Raw genomic sequence first — 13,575 nt, forward strand, 5'->3', positions numbered from 1 at the left:
TGTCCGAGAGTGTCTTAGATTGTCAGAGAGTATCTGAGAGTGTCAGAGATTGTCAGAGTGTGTCAGAGAATGTCAGAGAGTGTCAGAGTGCGTCAGAGAGAGTCAGAGAGTGTCTGAGAGTGTCAGAGAGAGTCAGAGAGTGTCTGAGAGTGAAGGAGTGTGTCTGAGAGTGTCAGAGAGTATCAGAGAGTGTCACAGTGTGTCCGAGACTGTCTGAGATTGTCAGAGAGTATCTGAGAGTGTCAGAGAGTGTCAGAGTGTGTCAGAGAATGTCAGAGAGTGTCAGAGAGTGTCAGAGAGTGTCAGAGAGTGTCTGAGAGAGGCTGAGAGTGTCTGACAGTGTCAGAGATTGTCAGAGTGTGTCAGAGTGTGTCTCAGAGTGTCAGCGAGTGTCTGGGAGTGTCAGACAGTGTCAGAGAGTGTCTGAGAGTGTCAGACAGTGTCAGAGAGTGTCAGAGAGTGTCTGAGAGTGTCAGAGAGTGTCAGAGGGTGTCAGAGAGTGTCAGAGTGTGTCAGCGTGTGTCAGAGAGTGTCTGAGAGTGTCAGAGTGTGTCTGAGAGTGTCAGAGAATGTCAGAGAGTGTCAGAGTGTGTCCGAGAGTGTCTGAGATTGTCAGAGAGTATCTGAGAGCGTCAGAGAGTGTCAGAGTGTGTCAGAGAATGTCCGAGAGTGTCAGAGAGTGTCAGAGAGTGTCTGAGAGAGGCTGAGAGTGTCTGACAGTGTCAGAGATTGTCAGAGTGTGTCAGAGTGTGTCTCAGTGTGTCAGCGAGTGTCTGGGAGTGTCAGACAGTGTCAGAGAGTGTCTGAGAGTGTCAGACAGTGTCAGAGAGTGTCAGAGAGTGTCTGAGAGTGTCAGAGAGTGTCAGAGGGTGTCAGAGAGTGTTGAGAGTGTCAGAGAGTGTCAGAGAGTGTCAGAGTGTGTCTGAGCGTGTCTGAGAGTGCCAGAGGGTTCCAGAGAGTGTCAGAGAGAGTCTGAGAGTGTCAGAGACTGTCAGAGAGTGTCAGAGACTGTCAGAGAGTGCCAGAGAGTCTCAGAGTGTGTCTGAGCTTGTCTGAGAGTGTCAGATTGTGTCAGAGAGTGTCTGAGAGTGTCAGAGAGAGTCAGAGAGTGTCTGAGATTGTCAGAGAGTGTCTGAGAGTGTCTGAAAGTGTCAGAGAGTGTCAGAGTGTGTCAGCGTGTGTCAGAGAGTGTCAGAGAGTGTCAGAGTGTGTCAGAGTGTGTCTGAGAGTGTCAGAGAGTGTCACAGTGTGTCCGAGAGTGTCAGAAAGTGTCAGAGAGTATCTGAGAGTGCCAGAGAGTGTCAGATTGTGTCAGAGAATGTCAGAGAGTGTCAGAGTGCGTCAGAGAGAGTCAGAGATTGTCTGAGAGTGTCAGCGAGTGTCTGGGAGTGTCAGACAGTGTCAGAGAGTGTCTGAGAGTGTCAGAGAGTGTCGGAGAGAGTCATAGTGTGTCCGAGAGTGTCAGAAAGTGTCAGAGAGTATCTGAGAGTGTCAGAGAGTGTCAGAGTGTGTCAGAGAGAGTCAGAGATTGTCTGAGAGTGTCAGCGAGTGTCTGAGAGTGTCAGAGAGTGTCAGCGTGTGTCTGAGCCTGTCTGAGAGTGTCAGAGAGTGTCAGAGAGCGTCTGAGAGTGAAGGAGTGTGTCAGAGTGTGTCAGAGAGTGTCTGAGAGTGTCTGAGAGTGCCAGAGAGTGTCAGAGAGAGTCTGAGAGTGTCAGAGACTGTCAGAGAGTGCCAGAGAGTCTCAGTGTGTCTGAACGTGTCTGAGAGTTTCAGAGACTGTCAGAGAGTGTCTGAGAGTGAAGGAGTGTGTCAGAGTGTGTCAGAGAGTGTATGAGAGTGCCAGAGAGTGCCAGAGAGTGTCAGAGAGAGTCTGAGAGTGTCAGAGACTGTCAGAGAGTGCCAGAGAGTCTCAGAGTGTGTCTGAACGTGTCTGAGAGTGTCAGAGAGTGTCTGAGAGTGAAGGAGTGTGTCAGAGTGTGTCAGAGAGTGTCTGAGAGTGCCAGAGTGCGTCAGAGAGAGTCAGAGATTGTCTGAGAGTGTCAGCGAGTGTCTGGGAGTGTCAGAGAGTGTCAGAGTGTGTCTGAGCCTGTCTGGGAGTGTCAGAGAGTGTCTGAGCCTGTCTGAGTGTGTCTGAGAGTGTCTGAGAGTGCCAGAGAGTGTCAGAGAGAGTCTGAGAGTGTCAGAGACTGTCAGAGAGTGCCAGAGAGTCTCAGAGTGTGTCTGAAGGTGTCTGAGAGTGTCAGAGAGTGTCAGAGAGTGTCTGAGAGTGAAGGAGTGTGTCAGAGTGTGTCAGAGAGTGTCTGAGAGTGCCAGAGAGTGCCAGAGAGTGTCTGAGAGTGCCAGAGAGTGCCAGAGAGTGTCAGAGAGTGTCTGAGAAGGAAGGAGTGTGTCAGAGTGTGTCAGAGAGTGTCAGAGATTGTCAGAGAGTGTCTGAGAGTGCCAGAGCGTGTCAGAGAGTGTCTGAGAGTGAAGGAGTGTGTCAGAGTGTGTCAGAGAGTTTCTGAGAGTGTCTGAGAGTGCCAGAGAGTGTCTGAGAGTGTCAGAGAGTGTCAGAGGGTGTCAGAGAGTGTCTGAGAGTGTCTGAGAGTGCCAGAGGGTTCAAGAGAGTGTCAGAGAGAGTCTGAGAGTGTCTGAGAGTGCCAGAGAGTGTAAGAGAGTGTCTGAGAGTGCCAGAGAGTGTCTGAGAGTGTCAGAGAGTGCTAGAGAGTCTCAGAGAGTCTCAGAGTGTGTCTCAGAGTGTCAGAGGGTGTTGGAGAGTGTCAGAGAGTGTCAGAGATTGCCTGAGAGTGTCAGAGTGTGTCAGAGAGTGTCTGAGAGTGTCTGAGAGTGCCAGAGTGTGTCTGAGGGTGTCAGAGTGTGTCTGAGAGTGTCTGAGAGTGTCTGATAAGGTCAGAGTGTGTCAGAGTGTGTCTCAGAGTGTCAGAGAGTGTCAGAGTGTGTCAGAGAGTATCAGCGTGTGTCTGAGAGTGTCAGAGTGCGTCAGAGTGTGTCTGAGAGTGTCAGAGATTGTCAGAGTGTGTCAGAGAGTGTCTGAGAGAGTCTGAGAGTGTCAGAGAGTGTCAGAGAGTGTCAGAAAATGTCTGGGATTGTCAGATAGTGTCAGAGTGTGTCAGAGATTGTCTGAGAGTGTCAGAGAGTGTCAGTGTGTGTCTGAGAGTGTCCGAGTGTGTCTGAGAGAGTCAGAGAGTGTCAGAGATTGTCAGAGAGCGTCTGAGAGTGTCTGACAATGTCAGAGAGTGTCAGAGAGTGTCAGAGTGTGTCAGCGTGTGTCAGAGTGTGTCAGAAAGTGTCAGAGTGTGTCAGAGTGTGTCTGAGAGTGTCAGAGAGTGTCACAGTGTGTCCGAGAGTGTCAGAAAGTGTCAGAGAGTATCTGAGAGTGTCAGAGAGTGTCAGAGTGTGTCAGAGAATGTCAGAGAATGTCAGAGTGCATCAGAGAGAGTCAGAGATTATCTGAGTGTGTCAGCGAATGTCTGGGAGTGTCAGACAGTGTCAGAGAGTGTCGGAGTGAGTCAGACAGTGTCAGAGAGTGTCTGAGAGAGACTGAGAGTGTCAGAGAGTGTCTGAGAGTGCCAGAGTGTGTCTGAGAGTGTCAGAGTGTGTCTGAGAGTGTCAGAGAGTGTCAGAGAGTGTCTGAGAGTGTCTGAGAGTGTCTGAGAGTGTCTGACAGTGTCAGAGAGTGTCAGAGTGTGTCAGAGTGTGTCTCAGAGTGTCAGAGAGTGTCAGAGTGTGTCAGAGAGTATCAGCGTGTGTCTGAGAGTGTCAGAGTGCGTCAGAGTGTGTCTGAGAGTGTCAGAGATTGTCAGAGTGTGTCAGAGAGTGTCTGAAGAGTCTGAGAGTGTCAGAGAGTGTCAGAGAGTGTCAGAAAGTGTCTGAGATTGTCAGATAGTGTCAGAGTGTGTCAGAGAGTGTCTGATCGTGTCATAGAGTGTCAGTGTGTGTCTGAGAGTGTCCGAGTGTGTCTGAGAGAGTCAGAGAATGTCAGAGATTGTCAGAGAGTGTCTGAGAGTGTCTGAGAGTGTCTGACAATGTCAGAGAGTGTCAGAGAGTGTCAGAGTGTGTCAGCGTGTGTCAGAGTGTCTGAGAGTGTCAGAGTGTGTCTGAGAGTGTCAGAGAGTGTCAGAGAGTGTCACAGTGTGTCCGAGAGTGTCTGAGATTGTCAGAGAGTATCTGAGAGTGTCAGAGAGTGTCAGAGTGTGTCAGAGAATGTCAGAGAGTGTCAGAGTGCGTCAGAGAGAGTCAAAGAGTGTCTGAGAGTGTCAGAGAGAGTCAGAGAGTGTCTGAGAGTGAAGGAGTGTGTCTGAGAGTGTCAGAGAGTATCAGAGAGTGTCACAGTGTGTCCGAGACTGTCTGAGATTGTCAGAGAGTATCTGAGAGTGTCAGAGAGTGTCAGAGTGTGTCAGAGAATGTCAGAGAGTGTCAGAGAGTGTCAGAGAGTGTCTGAGAGAGGCTGAGAGTGTCTGACAGTGTCAGAGATTGTCAGAGTGTGTCAGAGTGTGTCTCAGAGTGTCAGCGAGTGTCTGGGAGTGTCAGACAGTGTCAGAGAGTGTCTGAGAGTGTCAGACAGTGTCAGAGAGTGTCAGAGAGTGTCTGAGAGTGTCAGAGAGTGTCAGAGGGTGTCAGAGAGTGTCAGAGTGTGTCAGCGTGTGTCAGAGAGTGTCTGAGAGTGTCAGAGTGTGTCTGAGAGTGTCAGAGAATGTCAGAGAGTGTCACAGTGTGTCCGAGAGTGTCTGAGGTTGTCAGAGAGTATCTGAGAGCGTCAGAGAGTGTCAGAGTGTGTCAGAGAATGTCCGAGAGTGTCAGAGAGTGTCAGAGAGTGTCTGAGAGAGGCTGAGAGTGTCTGACAGTGTCAGAGATTGTCAGAGTGTGTCAGAGTGTGTCTCAGAGTGTCAGCGAGTGTCTGGGAGTGTCAGACAGTGTCAGAGAGTGTCTGAGAGTGTCAGACAGTGTCAGAGAGTGTCTGAGAGTGTCAGAGAGTGTCAGAGGGTGTCAGAGAGTGTCTGAGAGTGTCAGAGAGTGTCAGAGAGTGTCAGAGTGTGTCTGAGCGTGTCTGAGAGTGCCAGAGGGTTCCATAGAGTGTCAGAGAGAGTCTGAGAGTGTCAGAGACTGTCAGAGAGTGTCAGAGACTGTCAGAGAGTGCCAGAGAGTCTCAGAGTGTGTCTGAGCTTGTCTGAGAGTGTCAGATTGTGTCAGAGAGTGTCTGAGAGTGTCAGAGAGAGTCAGAGAGTGTCTGAGATTGTCAGAGAGTGTCTGAGAGTGTCTGAAAGTGTCAGAGAGTGTCAGAGTGTGTCAGCGTGTGTCAGAGAGTGTCAGAGAGTGTCAGAGTGTGTCAGAGTGTGTCTGAGAGTGTCAGAGAGTGTCACAGTGTGTCCGAGAGTGTCAGAAAGTGTCAGAGAGTATCTGAGAGTGCCAGAGAGTGTCAGATTGTGTCAGAGAATGTCAGACAGTGTCAGAGTGCGTCAGAGAGAGTCAGAGATTGTCTGAGAGTGTCAGCGAGTGTCTGGGAGTGTCAGACAGTGTCAGAGAGTGTCTGAGAGTGTCAGAGAGTGTCGGAGAGAGTCATAGTGTGTCCGAGAGTGTCAGAAAGTGTCAGAGAGTATCTGAGAGTGTCAGAGAGTGTCAGAGTGTGTCAGAGAGAGTCAGAGATTGTCTGAGAGTGTCAGCGAGTGTCTGAGAGTGTCAGAGAGTGTCAGCGTGTGTCTGAGCCTGTCTGAGAGTGTCAGAGAGTGTCAGAGAGTGTCTGAGAGTGAAGGAGTGTGTCAGAGTGTGTCAGAGAGTGTCTGAGAGTGTCTGAGAGTGCCAGAGAGTGTCAGAGAGAGTCTGAGAGTGTCAGAGACTGTCAGAGAGTGCCAGAGAGTCTCAGTGTGTCTGAACGTGTCTGAGAGTGTCAGAGACTGTCAGAGAGTATCTGAGAGTGTCAGAGAGTGTCAGAGTGTGTCAGAGAATGTCAGAGAATGTCAGAGTGCATCAGAGAGAGTCAGAGATTATCTGAGTGTGTCAGCGAATGTCTGGGAGTGTCAGACAGTGTCAGAGAGTGTCGGAGTGAGTCAGACAGTGTCAGAGAGTGTCTGAGAGAGACTGAGAGTGTCAGAGAGTGTCTGAGAGTGCCAGAGTGTGTCTGAGAGTGTCAGAGTGTGTCTGAGAGTGTCAGAGAGTGTCAGAGAGTGTCTGAGAGTGTCTGAGAGTGTCTGAGAGTGTCTGACAGTGTCAGAGAGTGTCAGAGTGTGTCAGAGTGTGTCTCAGAGTGTCAGAGAGTGTCAGAGTGTGTCAGAGAGTATCAGCGTGTGTCTGAGAGTGTCAGAGTGCGTCAGAGTGTGTCTGAGAGTGTCAGAGATTGTCAGAGTGTGTCAGAGAGTGTCTGAAGAGTCTGAGAGTGTCAGAGAGTGTCAGAGAGTGTCAGAAAGTGTCTGAGATTGTCAGATAGTGTCAGAGTGTGTCAGAGAGTGTCTGATCGTGTCATAGAGTGTCAGTGTGTGTCTGAGAGTGTCCGAGTGTGTCTGAGAGAGTCAGAGAATGTCAGAGATTGTCAGAGAGTGTCTGAGAGTGTCTGAGAGTGTCTGACAATGTCAGAGAGTGTCAGAGAGTGTCAGAGTGTGTCAGCGTGTGTCAGAGTGTCTGAGAGTGTCAGAGTGTGTCTGAGAGTGTCAGAGAGTGTCAGAGAGTGTCACAGTGTGTCCGAGAGTGTCTGAGATTGTCAGATAGTATCTGAGAGTGTCAGAGAGTGTCAGAGTGTGTCAGAGAATGTCAGAGAGTGTCAGAGTGCGTCAGAGAGAGTCAGAGAGTGTCTGAGAGTGTCAGAGAGAGTCAGAGAGTGTCTGAGAGTGAAGGAGTGTGTCTGAGAGTGTCAGAGAGTATCAGAGAGTGTCACAGTGTGTCCGAGACTGTCTGAGATTGTCAGAGAGTATCTGAGAGTGTCAGAGAGTGTCAGAGTGTGTCAGAGAATGTCAGAGAGTGTCAGAGAGTGTCAGAGAGTGTCTGAGAGAGGCTGAGAGTGTCTGACAGTGTCAGAGATTGTCAGAGTGTGTCAGAGTGTGTCTCAGAGTGTCAGCGAGTGTCTGGGAGTGTCAGACAGTGTCAGAGAGTGTCTGAGAGTGTCAGACAGTGTCAGAGAGTGTCAGAGAGTGTCTGAGAGTGTCAGAGAGTGTCAGAGGGTGTCAGAGAGTGTCAGAGTGTGTCAGCGTGTGTCAGAGAGTGTCTGAGAGTGTCAGAGTGTGTCTGAGAGTGTCAGAGAATGTCAGAGAGTGTCACAGTGTGTCCGAGAGTGTCTGAGGTTGTCAGAGAGTATCTGAGAGCGTCAGAGAGTGTCAGAGTGTGTCAGAGAATGTCCGAGAGTGTCAGAGAGTGTCAGAGAGTGTCTGAGAGAGGCTGAGAGTGTCTGACAGTGTCAGAGATTGTCAGAGTGTGTCAGAGTGTGTCTCAGAGTGTCAGCGAGTGTCTGGGAGTGTCAGACAGTGTCAGAGAGTGTCTGAGAGTGTCAGACAGTGTCAGAGAGTGTCAGAGAGTGTCTGAGAGTGTCAGAGAGTGTCAGAGGGTGTCAGAGAGTGTCTGAGAGTGTCAGAGAGTGTCAGAGAGTGTCAGAGTGTGTCTGAGCGTGTCTGAGAGTGCCAGAGGGTTCCAGAGAGTGTCAGAGAGAGTCTGAGAGTGTCAGAGACTGTCAGAGAGTGTCAGAGACTGTCAGAGAGTGCCAGAGAGTCTCAGAGTGTGTCTGAGCTTGTCTGAGAGTGTCAGATTGTGTCAGAGAGTGTCTGAGAGTGTCAGAGAGAGTCAGAGAGTGTCTGAGATTGTCAGAGAGTGTCTGAGAGTGTCTGAAAGTGTCAGAGTGTGTCAGAGTGTGTCAGCGTGTGTCAGAGAGTGTCAGAGAGTGTCAGAGTGTGTCAGAGTGTGTCTGAGAGTGTCAGAGAGTGTCACAGTGTGTCCGAGAGTGTCAGAAAGTGTCAGAGAGTATCTGAGAGTGCCAGAGAGTGTCAGATTGTGTCAGAGAATGTCAGAGAGTGTCAGAGTGCGTCAGAGAGAGTCAGAGATTGTCTGAGAGTGTCAGCGAGTGTCTGGGAGTGTCAGACAGTGTCAGAGAGTGTCTGAGAGTGTCAGAGAGTGTCGGAGAGAGTCATAGTGTGTCCGAGAGTGTCAGAAAGTGTCAGAGAGTATCTGAGAGTGTCAGAGAGTGTCAGAGTGTGTCAGAGAGAGTCAGAGATTGTCTGAGAGTGTCAGTGAGTGTCTGAGAGTGTCAGAGAGTGTCAGCGTGTGTCTGAGAGTGTCCGAGTGTGTCTGAGAGAGTCAGAGACTGTCAGAGATTGTCAGAGAGCGTCTGAGAGTGTCTGACAATGTCAGAGAGTGTCAGAGAGTGTCAGAGTGTGTCAGCGTGTGTCAGAGTGAGTCAGAGAGTGTCAGAGTGTGTCTGAGAGTGTCAGAGAGTGTCAGAGAGTGTCACAGTGTGTCCGAGAGTGTCAGAAAGTGTCAGAGGGTATCTGAGAGTGTCAGAGAGTCTCAGAGTGTGTCAGAGAATGTCAGAGAGTGTCAGAGTGCATCAGAGAGAGTCAGAGATTATCTGAGTGTTCAGCGAATGTCTGGGAGTGTCAGGCAGTGTCAGAGAGTGTCTGAGAGTGTCAGACAGTGTCAGAGAGTGTCAGAGGGTGTCAGAGAGTGTCAGAGTGTGTCTCAGAGTGTCAGAGGGTGTTGGAGAGTGTCAGAGATTGTCTGAGAGTGTCAGAGTGTGTCAGAGAGTGTCTGAGAGTGTCTGAGAGTGTCTGAGAGAGACTGAGAGTGTCAGAGAGTGTCTGAGAGTGCCAGAGTGTGTCTGAGAGTGTCAGAGTGTGTCTGAGAGTGCCAGAGAGTGTCAGAGAGTGTCTGAGAGTGTCTGAGAGTGTCTGAGAGTGTCATAGTGTGTCTGAGTGTGTCTCAGAGTGTCAGAGAGTGTCAGAGTGTGTCAGAGAGTATCAGCGTGTGTCTGAGAGTGTCAGAGTGTGTCAGAGTGGGTCTGAGAGTGTCAGAGATTGTCAGAGTGTGTCAGAGAGTGTCTGAGAGAGTCTGAGAGTGTCAGAGAGTGTCAGAGAGTGTCAGAAAATGTCTGAGATTGTCAGATAGTGTCAGAGTGTGTCAGAGAGTGTCTGAGAGTGTCATAGAGTGTCAGTGTCTGTCTGAGAGTGTCCGAGTGTGTCTGAGAGAGTCAGAGAGTGTCAGAGATTGTCAGAGAGTGTCTGAGAGTGTCTGAGAGTGTCTGACAATGTCAGAGAGTGTCAGAGAGTGTCAGAGTGTGTCAGCGTGTGTCAGAGAGTGTCTGAGAGTGTCAGAGTGTGTCTGAGAGTGTCAGAGAGTGTCACAGTGTGTCCGAGAGTCTCTGAGATTGTCAGAGAGTATCTGAGAGTGTCAGAGAGTGTTAGAGTGTGTCAGAGAATGTCAGAGAGTGTCAGAGTGCGTCAGAGAGAGTCAGAGAGTGTCTGAGAGTGTCAGAGAGAGTCAGAGAGTGTCTGAGAGTGAAGGAGTGTGTCAGAGGGTGTCAGCGAGTGTCTGGGAGTGTCAGACAGTGTCAGAGAGTGTCTGAGAGTGTCAGACAGTGTCTCAGAGTGTCAGAGGGTGTTGGAGAGTGTCAGAGTGTGTCAGAGAGTATCAGCGTGTGTCTGAGAGTGTCAGAGTGTGTCAGAGTGTGTCTGAGAGTGTCAGAGATTGTCAGAGTGTGTCTGAGAGTGTCTGAGAGAGTCTGAGAGTGTCAGAGAGTGTCAGAGAGTGTCAGAAAATGTCTGAGATTGTCAGATAGTGTCAGAGTGTGTCAGAGAGTGTCTGAGAGTGTCATAGAGTGTCAGTGTGTGTCTGAGAGTGTCCGAGTATGTCTGAGAGAGTCAGAGAGTGTCAGAGATTGTCAGAGAGTGTCTGAGAGTGTCTGAGAGTGTCAGAGTGTGTCTGAGAGTGTCAGAGAGTGTCACAGTGTGTCCGAGAGTGTCTGAGATTGTCAGAGAGTATATGAGAGTGTCAGAGAGTGTCAGAGTGTGTCAGAGAATGTCAGAGAGTGTCACAGTGTGTCCGAGAGTGTCTGAGATTGTCAGAGAGTATATGAGAGTGTCAGAGAGTGTCAGAGTGTGTCAGAGAATGTCAGAGAGTGTCAGAGTGCATCAGAGAGTGTCAGAGAGTGTCTGAGAGTGTCTGAGAGAGTCAGAGAGTGTCTGAGAGTGAAGGAGTGTGTCAGAGGGTGTCAGCGAGTGTCTGGGAGTGTCAGACAGTGTCAGAGAGTGTCTGAGAGTGTCAGACAGTGACAGAGAGTGTCTGAGAGTGTCAGAGAGTGTCAGAGGGTCTCAGAGAGTGTCTGAGAGTGTCAGAGAGTGTCAGAGAGTGTCAGAGTGTGTCTGAGCATGTCTGAGAGTGCCAGAGGGTTCCAGAGAGTGTCAGAGAGAGTCTGAGAGTGTCAGAGACTGTCAGAGAGTATCTGAGAGAGTCTGAGAGTGTCAGAGAGTGTCAGAGAGTGTCAGAGAGTGTCAGAAAATGTCTGGGATTGTCAGATAGTGTCAGAGTGTGTCAGAGAGTGTCTGAGAGTGTCAGAGAGTGTCAGAGATTGTCAGAGAGCGTCTGAGAGTGTCTGACAATGTCAGAGAGTGTCAGAGAGTGTCAGAGTGTGTCAGCGTGTGTCAGAGTGTGTCAGAGATTGTCAGAGTGTGTCAGAGTGTGTCTGAGAGTGTCAGAGAGTGTCACAGTGTGTCCGAGAGTGTCAGAAAGTGTCAGAGAGTATCTGAGAGTGTCAGAGAGTGTCAGAGTGTGTCAGAGAATGTCAGAGAGTGTCACAGTGCATCAGAGAGAGTCAGAGATTATCTGAGTGTGTCAGCGAATGTCTGGGAGTGTCAGACAGTGTCAGAGAGTGTCGGAGAGTGTCAGACAGTGTCAGAGAGTGTCAGAGGGTGTCAGAGAATGTCAGAGTGTGTCTCAGAGTGTCAGAGGGTGTTGGAGAGTGTCAGAGAGTGTCAGAGATTGTCTGAGAGTGTCAGAGTGTGTCAGAGAGTGTCTGAGAGTGTCTGAGAGAGACTGAGAGTGTCAGAGAGTGTCTGAGAGTGCCAGAGTGTGTCTGAGAGTGTCTGAGAGTGTCTGAGAGTGTCAGAGAGTGTCAGAGTGTGTCAGAGTGTGTCTCAGAGTGTCAGAGTGTGTCAGAGAGTATCAGAGTGTGTCTGAGAGTGTCAGAGTGTGTCAGAGTGTGTCTGAGAGTGTCAGAGATTGTCAGAGTGTGTCTCAGAGTGTCAGAGAGAGTCTGAGAGTGTCAGAGAGTGTCAGAGCGTTCAGAAAATGTCTGAGATTGTCAGATAGTGTCAGAGTGTGTCAGAGAGTGTCTGAGAGTGTCATAGAGTGTCAGTGTGTGTCTGAGAGTGTCCGAGTGTGTCTGAGAGAGTCAGAGAGTGTCAGAGATTGTCAGAGAGTGTCTGAGAGTGTCTGAGAGCGTCTGAGAGTGTCTGACAATGTCAGAGAGTGTCAGAGACTGTCAGAGTGTGTCAGCGTGTGTCAGAGAGTGTCTGAGAGTGTCAGAGTGTGTCTGAGAGTGTCAGAGAGTGTCAGAGAGTGTCACAGTGTGTCCGAGAGTGTCTGAGATTGTCAGAGAGTATCTGAGAGTGTCAGAGAGTGTCAGAGTGTGTCAGAGAATGTCAGAGAGTGTCAGAGTGCGTCAGAGAGAGTCAGAGAGTGTCTGAAAGTGTCAGAGAGAGTCAGAGAGTGTCTGAGAGTGAAGGAGTGTGTCAGAGGGTGTCAGCGAGTGTCTGGGAGTGTCAGACAGTGTCAGAGAGTGTCTGACAGTGTCAGACAGTGTCAGAGACTGTCTGAGTGTGTCAGAGAGTGTCAGAGGGTGTCAGAGAGTGTCTGAGAGTGTCAGCGAGTGTCAGAGTGTGTCTGAGCGTGTCTGAGAGTGCCAGAGGGTTCCAGAGAGTGTCAGAGAGAGTCTGAGAGTGTCAGAGACTGTCAGAGAGTGTCAGAGACTGTCAGAGAGTGCCAGAGAGTCTCAGAGTGTGTCTGAGCTTGTCTGAGAGTGTCAGATTGTGTCAGAGAGTGTCTGAGAGTGAAGGAGTGTGTCAGACTGTGTCAGAGAGTGTCAGAGAGAGTCAGAGAGTGTCTGAGATTGTCAGAGAGTGTCTGAGAGTGTCTGAAAGTGTCAGAGAGTGTCAGAGTGTGTCAGAGTGTGTCAGAGTGTGTCTGACAGTGTCAGAGAGTGTCACAGTGTGTCCGAGAGTGTCAGAAAGTGTCAGAGAGTATCTGAGAGTGCCAGAGTGTGTCAGATTGTGTCAGAGAATGTCAGAGAGTGTCAGAGTGCGTCAGAGAGAGTCAGAGATTGTCTGAGAGTGTCAGCGAGTGCCTGGGAGTGTCAGACAGTTTCAGAGAGTGTCTGAGAGTGTCAGAGAGTGTCGGAGAGAGTCATAGTGTGTCCGAGAGTGTCAGAAAGTGTCTGAGAGTATCTGAGAGTGTCAGAGAGTGTCAGAGTGTGTCAGAGAGAGTCAGAGATTGTCTGAGAGTGTCAGCGAGTGTCTGGGAGTGTCAGAGAGTGTCAGAGTGTGTCTGAGAGTGAAGGAGTGTGTCAGAGTGTGTCAGTGAGTGTCTGAGTGTGTCTGAGAGTGCCAGAGAGTGTCAGAGAGTGTCTGAGAGTGAAGGAGTGTGTCAGAGTGTGTCAGAGAGTGTCTGAGAGTGCCAGAGAGTGCCAGAGAGTGTCAGAGAGAGTCTGAGAGTGTCAGAGACTGTCAGAGAGTGCCAGAGAGTCTCAGAGTGTGTCTGAACGTGTCTGAGAGTGTCAGAGAGTGTCAGAGAGTGTCTGAGAGTGAAGGAGTGTGTCAGAGTGTGTCAGAGAGTTTCTGAGAGTGCCAGAGTGCGTCAGAGAGAGTCAGAGATTGTCTGAGAGTGTCAGCGAGTGTCTGGGAGTGTCAGAGAGTGTCAGAGTGTGTCTGAGCCTGTCTGAGAGTGTCAGAGAGTGTCAGAGAGAGTCAGAGATTGTCTGAGAGTGTCAGCGAGTGTCTGGGAGTGTCAGAGAGTGTCAGAGTGTGTCTGAGCCTGTCTGAGAGTGTCAGAGAGTGTCAGAGAGCGTCTGAGAGTGAAGGAGTGTGTCAGAGTGTGTCAGAGAGTGTCTGAGAGTGCCAGAGAGTGTCAGAGAGAGTCTGAGAGTGTCAAGACTGTCAGAGAGTGCCAGAGAGTCTCAGAGTGTGTCTGAACGTGTCTGAGAGTGTCAGAGAGTGTCAGAGAGTGTCTGAGAGTGCAGGAGTGTTTCAGAGTGTGTCAGAGAGTGTCTGAGAGTGCCAGAGAGTGCCAGAGAGTGTCTGAGAGTGCCAGAGAGTGCCAGAGAGTGTCAGAGAGTGCCAGAGAGTGTCAGAGAGTGTCTGAGAGTGAAGGAGTGTGTCAGAGAGTGTCAGAGAGTGTCAGAGATTGTCAGAGAGTGTCAGAGAGTGCCAGAGAGTGTCTGAGAGTGCCAGAGAGTGTCAGAGAGTGTTTGAGAGTGAAGGAGTGTGTCAGAGTGTGTCAGAGAGTTTCTGAGAGTGTCTGAGAGTGCCAGAGAGTGTAAGAGAGTGTCTGAGAGTGCCAGAGAGTGCCAGAGCGTGTCTGAGAATGCCAGAGAGTCTCAGAGAGTGTCAGAGT

Source organism: Heterodontus francisci, chromosome 1 (genome assembly GCF_036365525.1).
Source record: "Heterodontus francisci isolate sHetFra1 chromosome 1, sHetFra1.hap1, whole genome shotgun sequence".
In the NCBI taxonomy this organism is placed as follows: domain Eukaryota; kingdom Metazoa; phylum Chordata; class Chondrichthyes; order Heterodontiformes; family Heterodontidae; genus Heterodontus; species Heterodontus francisci.